The following is a 14,471-nucleotide window of genomic DNA, read 5'->3' as shown; positions in this document are numbered from 1 at the left end:
GTTTCAGAGCAGAATATAAAGGTCATGGCCATTGACAATATGAAAGTACAGATGACAGACTGAGTGCAGACATACCTTGGAGATATAGTGGGTTCAATTTCAGACTACAGCAATAAAGCAAATATCAAAATTAAGCGAGTCACACAAAATTTTTGGTTTTCCAATGCATGTAAAAGTTATGTTTACACTATACAGTAGTCTATTAGGTGTGAATAACAGCATTATGTCTAAATAAACCATGTATATATCTTAGTTTTAAAAAAAAACAACTTTATTGCTAAAAAATGTTAACCATCGTCTGAGCCTTCAGCGAGTCATAATCTTATTGCTGGTGGAGGGCCCTGTAAAAAAACAGAGTATTTGCAAAGCATGATAAAGTGTAGCACAATCAAATAAGATGTGTCTGTAGTGGAAATCAAAAGGAGAGGTGAAAGAAAATCGAGAGAAAAGAGATAACTGACATAAGAAATGAAGGTGCTAATTTAAAATTATAAATGTAACCAAGAGAGGAACTCAAAATGAGAACATACTCTATTGGGAAAAAAGGCTGGGAAAGAGCTAGAGGTGAGCTAAATTTTCATCTTTCATGGTAGGAAGTCCACAGATAATTTCAGAAAATACTATCAAGAAATAGCAATGTTAGCATATTATTTAAAGACACGAGGCAATCACCATAAGAATAAAAACAGAAATGACTAAAATAGTTAAAAAGAATTTTCCCTATTGGCGTAGGGACTGTTTTTCATTATTATCCTCTCTATAATTCGTTTTGTTCTAACTTAGGGAATGCATTCCTATAATAAAACATTTTAAAATTATGTTTTCAGATGGGGTATACACAAAGAGGGACAGAGTACTCCTATAAAGAGTTCCTTTGTAAAACTGCTTTGTCCAGGAGAGGAGTCACCAGAATGTGTGCAGAGCCTTAGGCAGACCTGTCTTGTGAGGCAGCTTTAAAAATTGTGGGATTGGGACAGGGTTTCTGACAAAAGGCCTCATTGGCATCATCTTCTGGACTGCTGTAAGGAGGCACATGTGGCCATAGGGGATGGGAACCAGCTCAGAGTAGCCTGTTGACAGTCTTTCTGCGGTCACCTTTTGTAGAATTCTCTCTTGACCACTGCAGCTCTCTCATTCAGATGTGGCGCACACCGCTTTAATGGGTAAGGGATGTTTTCACCAGGACAATCATCCCATTAGCCTCTCAGTTCTGACTGGACAGCTGAATGTTTGCATCATGGAAAGTCATAATATTTCAACAATCAATTGGCCCCAGAGCACTCATCCAGACAGTAATGGTAGTATATTTTAAGTGGATAAATTAAACCACATCTATGTCTTTAAATTTAGCTGGCATATTTCCTGCTACCATACTGTCATTTTTGTGATTTACTCTGAGCCCAAAATTACTTGTCCCACAAGGTGATGTCAGGCTCTCTGTTTTCAACACCAAGTAATTATCGCTGGAAATGGGGGAGGTTAAAGTGGTTTGGAAGTAGTGTGCACAGGGTCGTGGTTTTCAGATTGTTTTCAGTGGAGCCCTGGGGTGCTGCAGGGAGTGGCAGGGAGTGACCAGCATTCTGGATCCCACTTCAACTAGAGTAGTGATTCTATTCTGTCTTATATTTTGGAGGGAAGAAGTTTCTAGAAATAACTCCCTCAAAAAAACCACCAGTACTGTGAAATAAACACTGGGCTAGCACTCAGAAGGCCTGGGTTTGTTCATTACTTTTCCCATTTACTTAATAGCTCTACAACCATGAACAATCATATTCCAATAAGAATAATCATATTCCTCACTTGTGAAATGGAGATAACGATATCTTATTCCCTTACATTACAAGATTAACTTCTCAAATCAGATTAAAAAGATAAGTTTTTCAGCCGGGACCACCATCTTCCAGTAATTCGTCAAGATGACCAACACAAACGGGAAGAGGAAAGGCACCCACTGTATGTTCTCTAGGCCTTTTAGAAAACATGGAGTTGTTCCTTTGGCCACATACATGTGAATCTACAAGAAAGGTGATATTGCAGACATCAAGGGAATGGGCACTGTTCAAAAAGGAATGCCCCACAAATGTTACCATGGCAAAACTGGAAGAATCTACAGTGTTACCCAGCATGCAGTTGGCATTGTCGTAAACAAACAAGTTAAGGGCAAGATTCTTGCCCAGAGAATTAATGTTCGTATTGCGCATACTAAGCATTCTAAGAGCCGAGACAGCTTCCTGAAATGGGTGAAGGAAAATGATCAGAAAAAGAGGAAGCCAAAGAGAAAGGTACTTGGGTTCAACTGAAACGCCAGCCTGCCCCACCCAAGGAGCACATTGTGTGAGAACCAACGGAAGGGAGCCTGAGCTGCTGGAACCCATTCCCTATGAATTCATGTCATAGGTGTAAAAATATAAAAGACCTTTGCACTGTTAAAAAAAAATAGATAAATTCTAGATTATTTTTTTTTTTAAATCGCAAAGGATTCTTACCTAGAATACAGAAGAGCACAAGTCAAAAGAGTTCATTTAATTTGGTTAAATATTGATGGAGGGCAACACATATTTTTATAAATTGGTTAGAAAAGCTATGGACAATTATGTGGGAGTAGCTTTTCGCCCCGCTTTTGACACTCTTTTCCCAAAATTTATATTACATTACACATATATGAAAGAAACCTGCAGTAACTACTGTGGTAATTGCTTTTTTTTTTTCCAATTAATTTCTCTAAAGACAGTGATAAGGATCCTGAAATCCGAAGGGCTGTGTGTGCCCTCGCTCCCAATGACCCACTTAAATTTTTTTTTTTTTAAAGATTTTTATTGGGGAATTGCGGGGAGGGGAACAGCGCTGGGGAATTGGGGGAAGGGGAACAGACAAGTTGCTGTCGTTTGTTCTTCAATCTAGTTGTGGAGGACGTTGCTTCACTGGCCCAAGTTGGCATCATCACTGCGCTCTTCTCTGGCGAGGCAGATCAGTCGCCGGCTTCTGGACGGCCGCTCACTGCGGCTGCTGGCCGCTCACGCTGGCTGCTGGCTACATATGGTAGCCCATGGCAACCCACTGCCACAGGGACTGCAGCCTACGCCGCCGCCGGCGACTCACGGCAGCCCAGCTCCAGGTTGAGCTGTTGTTCAGCATCTTAGCTGTGGAGGGCAGTGTCACTGGCCCTCACATGTGGGATCCGAACCGGGGCCCTCTGGCATCCCAAGCGAGTTCTTAACCATCGCGCCACTCGGCCGGCCCTGACCTACTTAATTTTAAATGCAGCCTTTCAGTTTCTACAACACAGAGGAAATAGGATAGAGCAAGTTTGTAAAATTAAACTCAGATGTGCAAAATAATTTGGAATTCATTTTCCCGTTGATTGCTCATGTACAAGCACACCTCCCTCTGCCACACCTGCCCTTCTTTACTTCTCAGGTATGGGGAAAGTCCCATTTAGTTCCTTTACAGTATTTCTATTTCTTCCCATTTATACAGGTTTGTTTGAGTGTAAACATTTGGTCCATTCATAGGTCAACTTCCCATTAGAGCTGATTAAAATCTTTATCAGGTTGAATAAATGTCTTTAGATAAAATATTCCCTTAAATTTCATCTGGTCTTCCTCTTCCTTGATCTGGAAGAATGGGTGGGACTTATATATCCTCTTGATGCCTGTGAGGTAAAACACACTTGGATGGTGCAATGTACAGGCCTCCTCTGGCCTCAGAGGCAACATCCCATGTCTGCTTGGTGAAGTTTGCTGCGGGAGTAATTTACGGCTTTGTCAGTGCTGTGGGCTCACTCTCCTATAGTCACCCTCCCTGAACCTATGTCACACACACCCACTAGCCCCTTGCCCAGTGGGTCCACACAAGCCTCTGCTGTCAGGTCTTCTCACCTTTGCCCCCTTGGGACACCGCAAACCCCCTGGCTCTCAAGTCAACCACCTGGGTTTTCCCCAATCATGAGACCTGCCTATAAGAGCTTCTAGATCTGGTGATATTTCATGGGAACCAAGAGCAGCTTCGGAAACCATTTTCCATTCTCCTCAGCCCCAACCACAGTGACTGACCTCCTCTCAGCCCAAAAAGAGAAAATCAGAACTCATTGTCTAACCGCCACGCCCTAACCTCCAGCTTATCTTCCTCTCTCCACAAAGACTTTAGGAAGAAGGGCAGGCTTTTCCCTTCCTCTTTCTGTTCAAAAGAACATTCCCCTTCATTATATCCTTTTTCTTCCAGAGGTGACTTCTGCCCTTGCCCCAGGGTAGAAAGGGCTCAGGAAACAGAAACCAGCTTAAACGTAATGAACATAGCCAGGAATCTTTCAAAAACATTTTATCTGTTACAAGGGGGAAAGAAGTCTCCAGGAGAACAATATTTGCCTCAGCTGGGAAAGGCCAGGACCTGGTGGAAGAGACTAGCCTTCGCAGAGGGAGCTAGGTGCTCGATTGCTGCACCGGGCTCACCCTGCCCTGGAAGCAGAGGCAGGGGGAGCTAAGTCTGGAAAGATCCAGGCAGGTGAGAGGCGTGGCCTCATCCTATTGCCTTTGTCACCAGACATAAGGTCTGGCTCACTAGTTTCTCAGGCAAAGCTACGCTGAGTGGCATCTGCTACCATGTTTCCCCCAAAATAAGACCGGGTCTTATGTTAATTTTTGCTCCAAAAGACGCAATTTATTCATTTATTCATGTACAAAAATCTACACTTATTCAAATACAATCATATCTGGCTGAAAATCTTAACTGGGGCTTCTTTTGGGGATAAGGCTTATATTACAAGCACCCTGAAAAATCATGCTAGGGCTTATTTTCCAGTAAGGTCTTATTTTCGGGGAAACACGGTACTTCTGGCCTTTGTCACTGACTCACTCTTTGACCTTGTCAAGCTTCTTTGCTTATGTCTCAGTTTTTCCTCTCTATGAAGTAGAGCTGATAATAAGTAAAACATACCTCATAGGTTTTTTTCAAGTATGAAAAAGATAATGTCTTGAATATTCCTTGGTGAACTCAAAAAAATGTAGGGGATAAAAGATTCCTTATTCTGGGCCAGCTGAGTGGCGCGTTGGTCAAGAGCTAGCATAGGACATGAGCTCTGAGCAGCAGGGCCCCAGTTCAGATCCCACATGAGGGCCAGTGATGTGGTGCCCTCTAAAGCTAAGATGGTGAACAACACTTCGACCTGGAGCTGGGCTGCCGTGAGTCACTGGCGACGGCATAGGCTGCAGCCCCTGCTGCAGTGGGCTACCATAAGTGGCTGGCAGCCAGCCTGAGTGGCCGGCAGCCAGCGTGAGCCACCATGAGTGACCATCCTATGGCTGGCAAGCGACTGCCTCAGCCTGGAAGAGCGCAATGATCACAATACCAACATGGGCCAGTGAAAGCGACGTCTTCCACAACTAGACTGAAGAACAAAAGGACTGCAACTTTCCTTTTCCCCTTCCCCAATTCCCCAATAAAATCTTTAAAATATATATATTCCTTATTTTTCAGTATACCCAGGTATTAACAGGGTAGTGAATAAAAAGGAATGTTAACTTTCTCATGGCATTCTTTAATGGAGCAGAAAAAATAAGAAAATTTTTTTTATGGAAACAATAAAATTATTTTCATGCGGAAAGAGGAAAATGTGACAAGTGAACATTTTTATTCTTCTTGACTTGGCTTTTGTGCAATAAAGTTTGTTAATTACTGCCCAAAGATTATCTTGTTTGCTACTCATTCTTACGAAGTGATTAGTTTAGAATCATTAGGTAAATTTCTTCCCCCAAAACTGAATTGAAATTTGATTGGAATTTTGTTAAATCCAAAATCTATATAATACTGAGCCTTTCCCTTCAGGAAGGTGGTAGTTTCATTTGCTTATTCAAGTTATTATTTTTCTCTGAGTACATTTTGGAGTTTTCTTTATACAGTCTAGATTTTTTTACCAAGCTTATTTTTAAGCTTTTTACCAAAATTATTTTTAAGAATTTTATGAGGTTATTTTTCCTCCTATAAATACAACTTTTTTCTCCATCATATCTTAGCTGTTTATAGATGATATACAGAAAAAGTTAATGATTTTAAAAAATTTGTCCTATAGCCACCACAATAAAAATAGCACTAATAAGTAATAAAATTATGGTAGTATTAGTACTTGACAAATGGCAGGCACTATGCTGTATATTTACATGTATTTTCCCATTGAATCTTCACATTAACTCTATAAGTTAATTATCATTATTGTCCTAATTTATAGATGAAAAAACTAAAGTTTAGTGAGATTCATTTGCCCAAGGTCACACAGTTCATTACTGAGCACTTATTAATTCTCTTAGATTTTCTGGATGTACAATCATGTGTATCATTAATTATAAAGTGATAATTTTGTCTACTCCTTTCCAAGGGTTATGCCTCCTATTTTTGTTTCATGCTGCACTGAACTGGTCATAATTATATAAACTGTTAAATACCAATTATTCTCTCTTAAATGTTCCTGTACTCTCATCCCTCAGTGGAAATGAATATATAATGCTGAATTCAGCTGTAGTAATGATAGCAATAATCCCTAACACTTATTGTGCACCTAGACAATCTGAGTCTAGAATCAATACTCTAAACCACATTACTAATTCAGGAATTACTCTAGCTTGTTTCAACATGTTCCATGCCACTTTAGTATGATCCAAATGCTTCAAATATTTTCATTCACCACCTCGCTTCTGTTTCCTGGCATTGTAGCCAGTCTTCATTTCTAAGTCTAACCCCAATTGGATTGGTGATCCTGTTATCCCTGGGTGTTATCTGGTACTCCTTCATGATGCTGCTTCTAATAATGGCCTCTAATAATACCAATGAAATTAAAGAAGTGGCCTGTCTCCACATCTTCTTTAGGCCTCAGGACCTCCTACTATTTAAAGCTTCCTTTTACCAACATACCCCATTGAAGTTTCTCCCAACTTTCCTTTAAAACATCTTTGAAAACAAAGAAAATGAGGAATTGGAAAGAGTTTTTGTTAAATAAAAACCCACAATACTTAATGTCATAAGGCTAAAGACAAAATGATACTCTTCTACACTACTCTTCTATATCCTTTCTAAAGGGCAGTTTGACAATGCATGTAAAAAAAACCATAGAATTTTGCATATTTCTTTATCTAGAAATCTCACTTGTTGGAATTCATCCAAAGTAAGTTATCATGGGTGAACATTAACATATTTTTACAAAGATATTTATTTCAACATTATTTATGATGGTTTAAAATTTGTAGCAATCTAGATGTCCAACAATGAGTGGTTTGCTAAATAAGTTATTCTACATCCAGAGGAATATTCTACCACATGGAAAAGGTTATGATATACACAGTTAAGTGGAAAAAGTATATCACAACTCAACAGGTAGAATGTAATCCCATTTTTGTTACATATAGATATATCCATTTCTATATAACTATATGACTGTAAATCTATCTATCTATCTTCTATCTATGTATCTATCTAATTAGTATAGAAATCACCACAGAAAACATAAATGTATACCCACAAATATTCATCTCTTGATGGTGTAATTGTGAAGAAATATGGTATATTTCTTCTTTTTGCTCAGTTTTCTGAATTTTCTACAATAGACATATATTACATTTTTAATAGGAAAAAAGTTAACAGCTTTGTCAATTAGGTTATAGGCAAAGAGATGCAAAATATAGAGATCAAATAAGATAGAAGGTTAAATATCTGCAAACTGTAATGACTGTCATGGACAGTCAGTCATAGGGTATCCAGCAGCTGTTGCAGGCCAAGAAGCAGGCTGTGGAGAAGGTATCTGAGGCCAGCAACTGCTCTGGGATCCCACAGCAGTTGAGGCACTGAAGTAATGAAGGACATCCAAGAGAAGATAACCATCCTCAAGATCTACTTCTGGCAGAACAGGGATGAAGTCCTGGATAACCTCTTGGCCTTTGTCTGTGACATCCAGCCACAAATCCATGAAAACTACCACTTAAATGGATGGGAGAAGAAGAAAGCAGTGTCTGTCCCATAAATTGGCATTTTAGAAGCCTCCATGGAAGATGAAGTTTTTGCAAAGCTTGAGTTATGGTCTTGTGAAAGGCATCAAATTATTTCTAAATATTACATAGTAGGTCCTTTTATTTTTGGGAAAATAGCAAATCTAGCTTCTTTGCACAAACATAGAGCTTATCCAATGATTTCATTTTTTTTACCTCCTATTTCTTAGAAATTTAAGAGTCTAAGTTATCTGTTTTCCTATACCTTTTAGCTCAAGCAATGTCTCTGTCTCTCTGTCTGTCTCTGTCTCTGTCTCTCTGTCTCTCTCTCTCTATATATATATATACACACACACACACACACACACACACACACAAACACACACACACATACACACACACACACACACACACAGGGTGGCAAAACCATGTATACACATTTTAAGAAAAGAAAAAATTGTATTAAAATTGTAATACTCAATATATACTGATAACAAAAGATGAAGACAATTCATGTTTGACTTCTGCAATTACAAGAAGTGCTCAAAGTGGTTACCATCAGTGTAATTTTAATACAGCTCTTTCCTTTCTTAAAAAATATGTATATATATTTTTTAGCAACTGAGAGAGAGGATATAGATATAGATATATAGATATAAATGATATAGATATAGGTAGATGGATATAAAAATATAGGTAGATCTCTTTCTTAGATGTAGTAAAAAAAATCATTATTTTTCTTTTAAGATTTTTTTTTTAAATTGGGGAATTGGAGGAGGGGAACAGACAAGTTGCTGTTGTTTTGTTCTTCAGTCTAATTCTGGAGGACGTTGCTTCACTGGCCCATGTTGGTATTATCATTGTGCTCTTCCCGGGTGAGGCAGATTGATCACCGGCCTCTGGAAGGCCGCACACGGCGGCTCTTGGCAGCTCACACCAGCTGCCGGCTGCTCACACTGGCTGCCAGCCACACACGGTAGCTTATGACAACCCACTGCAGCAGGGGCTGCAGCCTACGCCGTCGCCAGCGACTCACGGCAGCCCAGCTCCAGGTAGAGCTGTTGTTCACCATCTTAGTTTTAGCAGGCAATGTCACTGGCCCCCATGTGGGATCCGAACTGGGGCCCTGCTGCTCAGAGCTGGTGTCCCAAGCCAGCTCTTAACCAACACGCCACTTGGCTGGTCCAAAAAAAAACAATTATTTTTTTAAGAAAGAAAGGGATTAATGTTTTTGTTTTATTTTTCCCTGAAGCTTTCTTGAAGGCCATGGGCTTTATCTATGAAAAAGTAGTACATAATTATTTTTAACCTATGTAAAACATCAGCCAGCCTTAAAATAGTCCTTTCTGGCTAAGAGTTAGAACAATGAATACTACTATAATTGTTGTGGCTGCTTTTAGTATCTCTTAATCAATGGTACTAGATGATAGAATTGAAGAACTTGTTACATGTTACTTGTTACTTGGTGTACTGATAATCACTTAAAAGTAAAGAATCTTTGTCATGCAGAAAAAAAAATCTCCCCAAACTGCCTAGAGGTGAACAGTCCAGTGTTACAGTGAACCTGTATTCCACAGTTATTGAAGAATCCAGATTTCTTTCATTTTGTGCTGCTATTATCTAGGTTGGTGTCCTTTCCACATGGTAGATGCTGGCTCACCTCCATTTCCTCATTCTAGCCCACAGGGGAATCCAGGCCAAGTAGTTTTGTCTTTAAGGGGATGCCTGGATGTTACACACTTCATCTTCACTCACCATGGGCTTCATCCTAGTCACATGACAATACCAGTCTGCAAGGCAGGTTATGATTTATAGTTCCCAGCTATCAGCCATATATACAAGTTCAGCTAAAATTTAGGGTGAAGGGATTATTACTAAAAAAGGGAAGGAAGAATAAATAGTGGGAATCAATTAAGAGATTCTTTCCCCAGATATTACCAAGCTAGCGTAGTTGAATTACTATGATACTGGTACAAGAATAAATAAAACAGTACAGCATAGGGAACATAATCAATAATATTGTAGTAACTGTACAGTGTCAGATGGGTAATAGACTTATTGGGGTTATCACTTGTGAGGTATATAAATGTCTAATCACTGTTGTTTTGTACACCTGAAACTAATAATAATAAAAAATGAATAAATAAAAAAATGGAGTAGACTAGGAAAACCAGAAACAGTCTCCAATTCATATAAGATTTAAGCATTTAAATAAAGGCAACTTTTCAAATTATGATGAGTGAGAGAATGAATTATTCACTCGATAATATTGAGAACTTGATACCCATTTGGGAAAAACAAAGTTAGATTAAATAACAAAAATGCATTCCAGATGTCTTAAAGACTTAAAGTATTATAAGGGAAATATCAATGAAAATGGTGACCAAACAATAACTTCTGCTTTAATTGGTTCCCCATTCCACAGTTCTCTGGTCCTTACTGATCTTAGTTATCTCTTCATTGACCTTTAGCAACCAGAACTGCAAATCATATATCAAATGTAGAAGGCCATGTTTGTATTAGGTCAGAGAGTGCTTTCTATTTTGTTTTTTGTTTGTTGGTTTTTGTATCCTTTCTTATGAAGTGGTCTTTTTTATGTTGATCTTATGTGGTGCTAAATACAGTGCATAAAATTAGTAGTCTATGTATAACTTCTAATTCCCATTGGGATATGTGTGTATCTGATTGTATTTGTTGTTTATAAAAATTAGTCTCCAACTCAACAACAAAAAAATAACTTGATTAGAAAATGGGCAAATGACTTGTATAAACATTTCTTGAAGATGGCATACAAATGGCCAACAGGTATATGAAAAGATGCTCAACATCACTAATAATTAGAAAATGCAAATCAAAATCACAAGGAGAAATTGTCTCATATATCCTACCTATTGGTAGTAGGATGGCTACTATTAAAACAAAATAAAAATGAAAGTACTGGCTAAGATGTGGAGAAACTGAAACTTTTATGCACTGTTAGTGGGAACGCAGCTGTTGTGAGAAACATTATAGCGGTTCCTTAAAGAAGTTAATAAAAATAGAATTACTACATGATCCAGCAATCCCACTTCTGAGGCAAATACTGTAATATTCCACTTGTATGAGGTATCTCAAATAATCAAATTCATAGAAAGAAGAAGTAGAATGGTGGTTAACAGGGGCTATAAGATGGAAATATGGAGTTGTTATTTAATGGATATAGAGTTTCAGTTTTGCAAGATGAAAAAAGGTCTGAAGATTGCTTTACACTTAAAATGATTAAGAAGATAATTTTTTTTGTTTTATGTTTTTTACCACAATTTAAAAGAAGTTCTCATCACAATAAGAACTTACTTTCAGTTTGCAAGAATCAGAGACAGGGATTTCTTATATCTGAGCCTTCCAACATGGTAACCACTAACCACATGTAGTCACGGAACACATGAAATGTGACTAGTCTTAATTGAGATATGCTATAATTTAAAAATACACACTGGGGTTCAAAGACCTAGTGCAAAAAATTTAAATATCTAATAATATTTATATTGATTACATATTGAATGATAATATTTTAGATATATTAGGTTGAGTATAATATATTATTAAAATTAATTTCAGGGGTCTGGCCTAGTGGCTCAGTTGGTTAAGAGTGTGAGCTCTGAGCAACAGGGTCGCCGGTTCGATTCTCACATGGGCCAGTGAGCTGTATCCGAGCAGAGCTGCCGCTGAGCTGCCAACAGATGGCAGGATGGCTCAGCTGGCGAGAGCATGAGCTCCTAACAACAAGGTTGCCAGTTTGACTCCCGCATGGAATGGTGTGCTATGCCCACTTGCAACTAAGATTGAACAGGGCACCATTAGCTGAGCTGCTCTGAGCTGCTGATGGCGGCCAGATGGCTCAGTGGTTAGAGTGTGCGCTCTTAGCAACAAAGTTTCCGGTTCAACTCTGGCATGGGATGGTGGGCTACACCCACCTGGAACTAAGATTGAACACGGCACCTTGAGCTGAGTGGCCGCAAGCTGCTGTTGGGTGACCAGATGGCGAATGGACTTGGAGCTGAGCTAGCTGCACCCTCCACAACTAAGATTGAAGGACAACTTGGCTGTTCCCCTTCCCCAATTTTCCAATAAAATCTTTAAAAAAATTTAATTTCAACTGTTTCTTTTTACTTTTACTTTTTTTAATGATGCTACTAGATTTGGCAGATTTTAGAGTTAACAGACTAGGAACTTAAAATAACTATGAAAAACATGCTAAGAGACCTACTGCAGAAAATGGGCAACATGCAACAATAGATAGGTAACACAAGTAAAGAGATGGAAACTCTAAAAACAATAAAAAAGAAATGCTAGAAATCAATACCACTGTGGCAAAAATGAAGAATGCCTTTGATGGGTTCATCAGTAGACTACACGTGACAAAAAAAAAATCAGTAAGCTTGAAGATATGTGAATAGAAACTTCCCAAACTGAAAAACAAAGAGAAGAAAAGAACCAAAGGAAAAGGATGGAACAAAATATCCAAGCACTGTGGGACAATTACAAAAAGTGTAACATGAGTGATTAAGGGAAAAAAGGGGAAAAAAAGAGAAATGAGCAGAAGAAATATTTAAAATAATAATGGCTGAGAATTTTTCAAAATTAATGAGATACCAAACCACAGATCCAGGAAATTCAGAGAATGCCACACAGGATAAATTATATATATATGTATGTGTGTGTGTGTGTGTGTGTGTGTGTGTATGTATATGTATGTATATATATTTATATATATATATGTATGTATATATATGTGTGTATGTATATATATATATATATATATATATGTGTATATATACAAATCATATTCAGACTGCAGAGAATCAGAGAAAAGGAGAAAATCTTGAAAGAAGCCAGAGATAGGTGAAAAAATCCACCTTATATATAGAGTGACAAGAATAGGAAGTACATTGGCCTTTTCTTCAAAAACTATGCAAGCAAGAAGAGAATGGAGTAAAATATTTAAAGCATTTGGGCTGGCCGAGTGGCACGTTGGTTAGGAGTTGGCTTGGGATGCCAGCTCTGAGCAGCAGAGACCCGGTTAGGATCCCCCATGAGGGCCAGTGACACTGCACCCTCTACAGCTAAGATGGTGAACAACAGCTCTATCTGGAGCTGGGCTGTTGTGAGTCGCTGGCGACGGTGTAGGCTGCAGTGGGGCTGGTCAGCAGTTGGCGTGAGCTTTTGTGAGCTGCCGTGAGCTGCCCATGAGCGGCCGTCCTTTGGCCGGCAAGTGACTGCCTCAGCCAGGAAGAGTGCAATGACCATAATACCAACATGGGCCAGCGAAGCAACATCCTCTACAACTAGACTAAAGAACAAAAGGACAACAACTTGTCTGTTCCCCTCCCCCAATTCCCAATTTTAAAAAATCTAATATATATATATATATATGTGTATATATATATATATGTGTGTATATATATATATATATATATATATATATATATACACACACACACACACACACACACACACACACACACACACACACACATTTGAAGCATTCAAAGACAACACCAGCAACCTGGAATTCTATATCCAGCAAAATTATCCTTCAAAAATGAAGGAGAAATAAAGACTTACTCAGACAAGAAAAATTTAGGAAAATTTTCTTTAGTAGACTTGTTTTGAAGAAATGTTAAAAGAAGTTCTTCAGAGAGAAAGAAAGTAATATAGGTCAGAAACTCAGATCTACATAAAGAGAATTTAAAGCATTGAGAAATGAAGGTAAAATAAAATCTTTTAGTTTTCTTATTCTTAATTGATCTAATAGATAGCAATAAGTTCAAATTAATAGCAACAATATATTGGATGATTATAGCTTATGGAAAAGTGAAGTATATGACAGCAGTGTTATGTGGAATGGGAGGGAGGAATTAGAAATATTGTTATATGGTACCTGCATTACCTGTGAAGTAGTATAATGTTATTTGAAAGTGCTCTTAGATTAGTTGTACATGTATATTGTAAACTCTAGGGCAATGACTAAAAAAAATTTAAAGTATAATTAATATACTAAGAAAGGAAAGAAAATTGAATGGTATAAAATGCTCAATTAAAACCAGAAAAGGCAGAGACAGCCAGGTGACTCAGTAGGTTAGAATGTGTGCTCTGAACAACAAGGCTGCTGGTTCGATTCTCACATGGGCCAGTGAGCTGCACCCTCCACAACTAATTGTAGACAATGACTTGAGCTGAGCTGCCACTGAGCTGCTGGTGGGCAGCCAGATGTCTCAGTTGGTTAGAGCACATGCTTTTAACAACAAGCTTGTTGGTTCGACTCCCGCATGGGATGGTGGGCTACGCCCACCCTCAACTAGATTGAAAACAGCGACTGGACTTGGAGCTGAGCTGTGCCCTCCATAACTATACTGAAACAACTACTTGACTTGGGGCTGATGGGTCCTGGAAAAAACACTGTTCCCCAATAAAAAAACAAAAAAACCCCATTTATTTATTTATTTATTATTATTAGTTTCAGGT

The 14,471-nt window shown here is 38.5% G+C and overlaps 2 pseudogenes; both read left to right on the top strand.

The window, feature by feature from the left end:
• Nucleotides 1–1,916: 1,916 nt before the first annotated feature.
• Nucleotides 1,917–2,397, top strand: LOC109394733 (60S ribosomal protein L21 pseudogene; annotated as a pseudogene).
• Nucleotides 2,398–7,716: 5,319 nt separating this feature from the next.
• LOC109394727 (V-type proton ATPase subunit G 1 pseudogene) lies at nt 7,717–8,002 on the top strand (annotated as a pseudogene).
• The last annotated feature ends 6,469 nt before the right edge of the window (nt 8,003–14,471 follow it).

Source organism: Hipposideros armiger, unplaced genomic scaffold, assembly GCF_001890085.2.
Source record: "Hipposideros armiger isolate ML-2016 unplaced genomic scaffold, ASM189008v1 scaffold_433, whole genome shotgun sequence".
Lineage (NCBI taxonomy): Eukaryota > Metazoa > Chordata > Mammalia > Chiroptera > Hipposideridae > Hipposideros > Hipposideros armiger.
The sequence above is the reverse complement of the archived record's forward strand: the minus strand, read 5'-3'. Positions and strand labels throughout refer to the sequence as shown.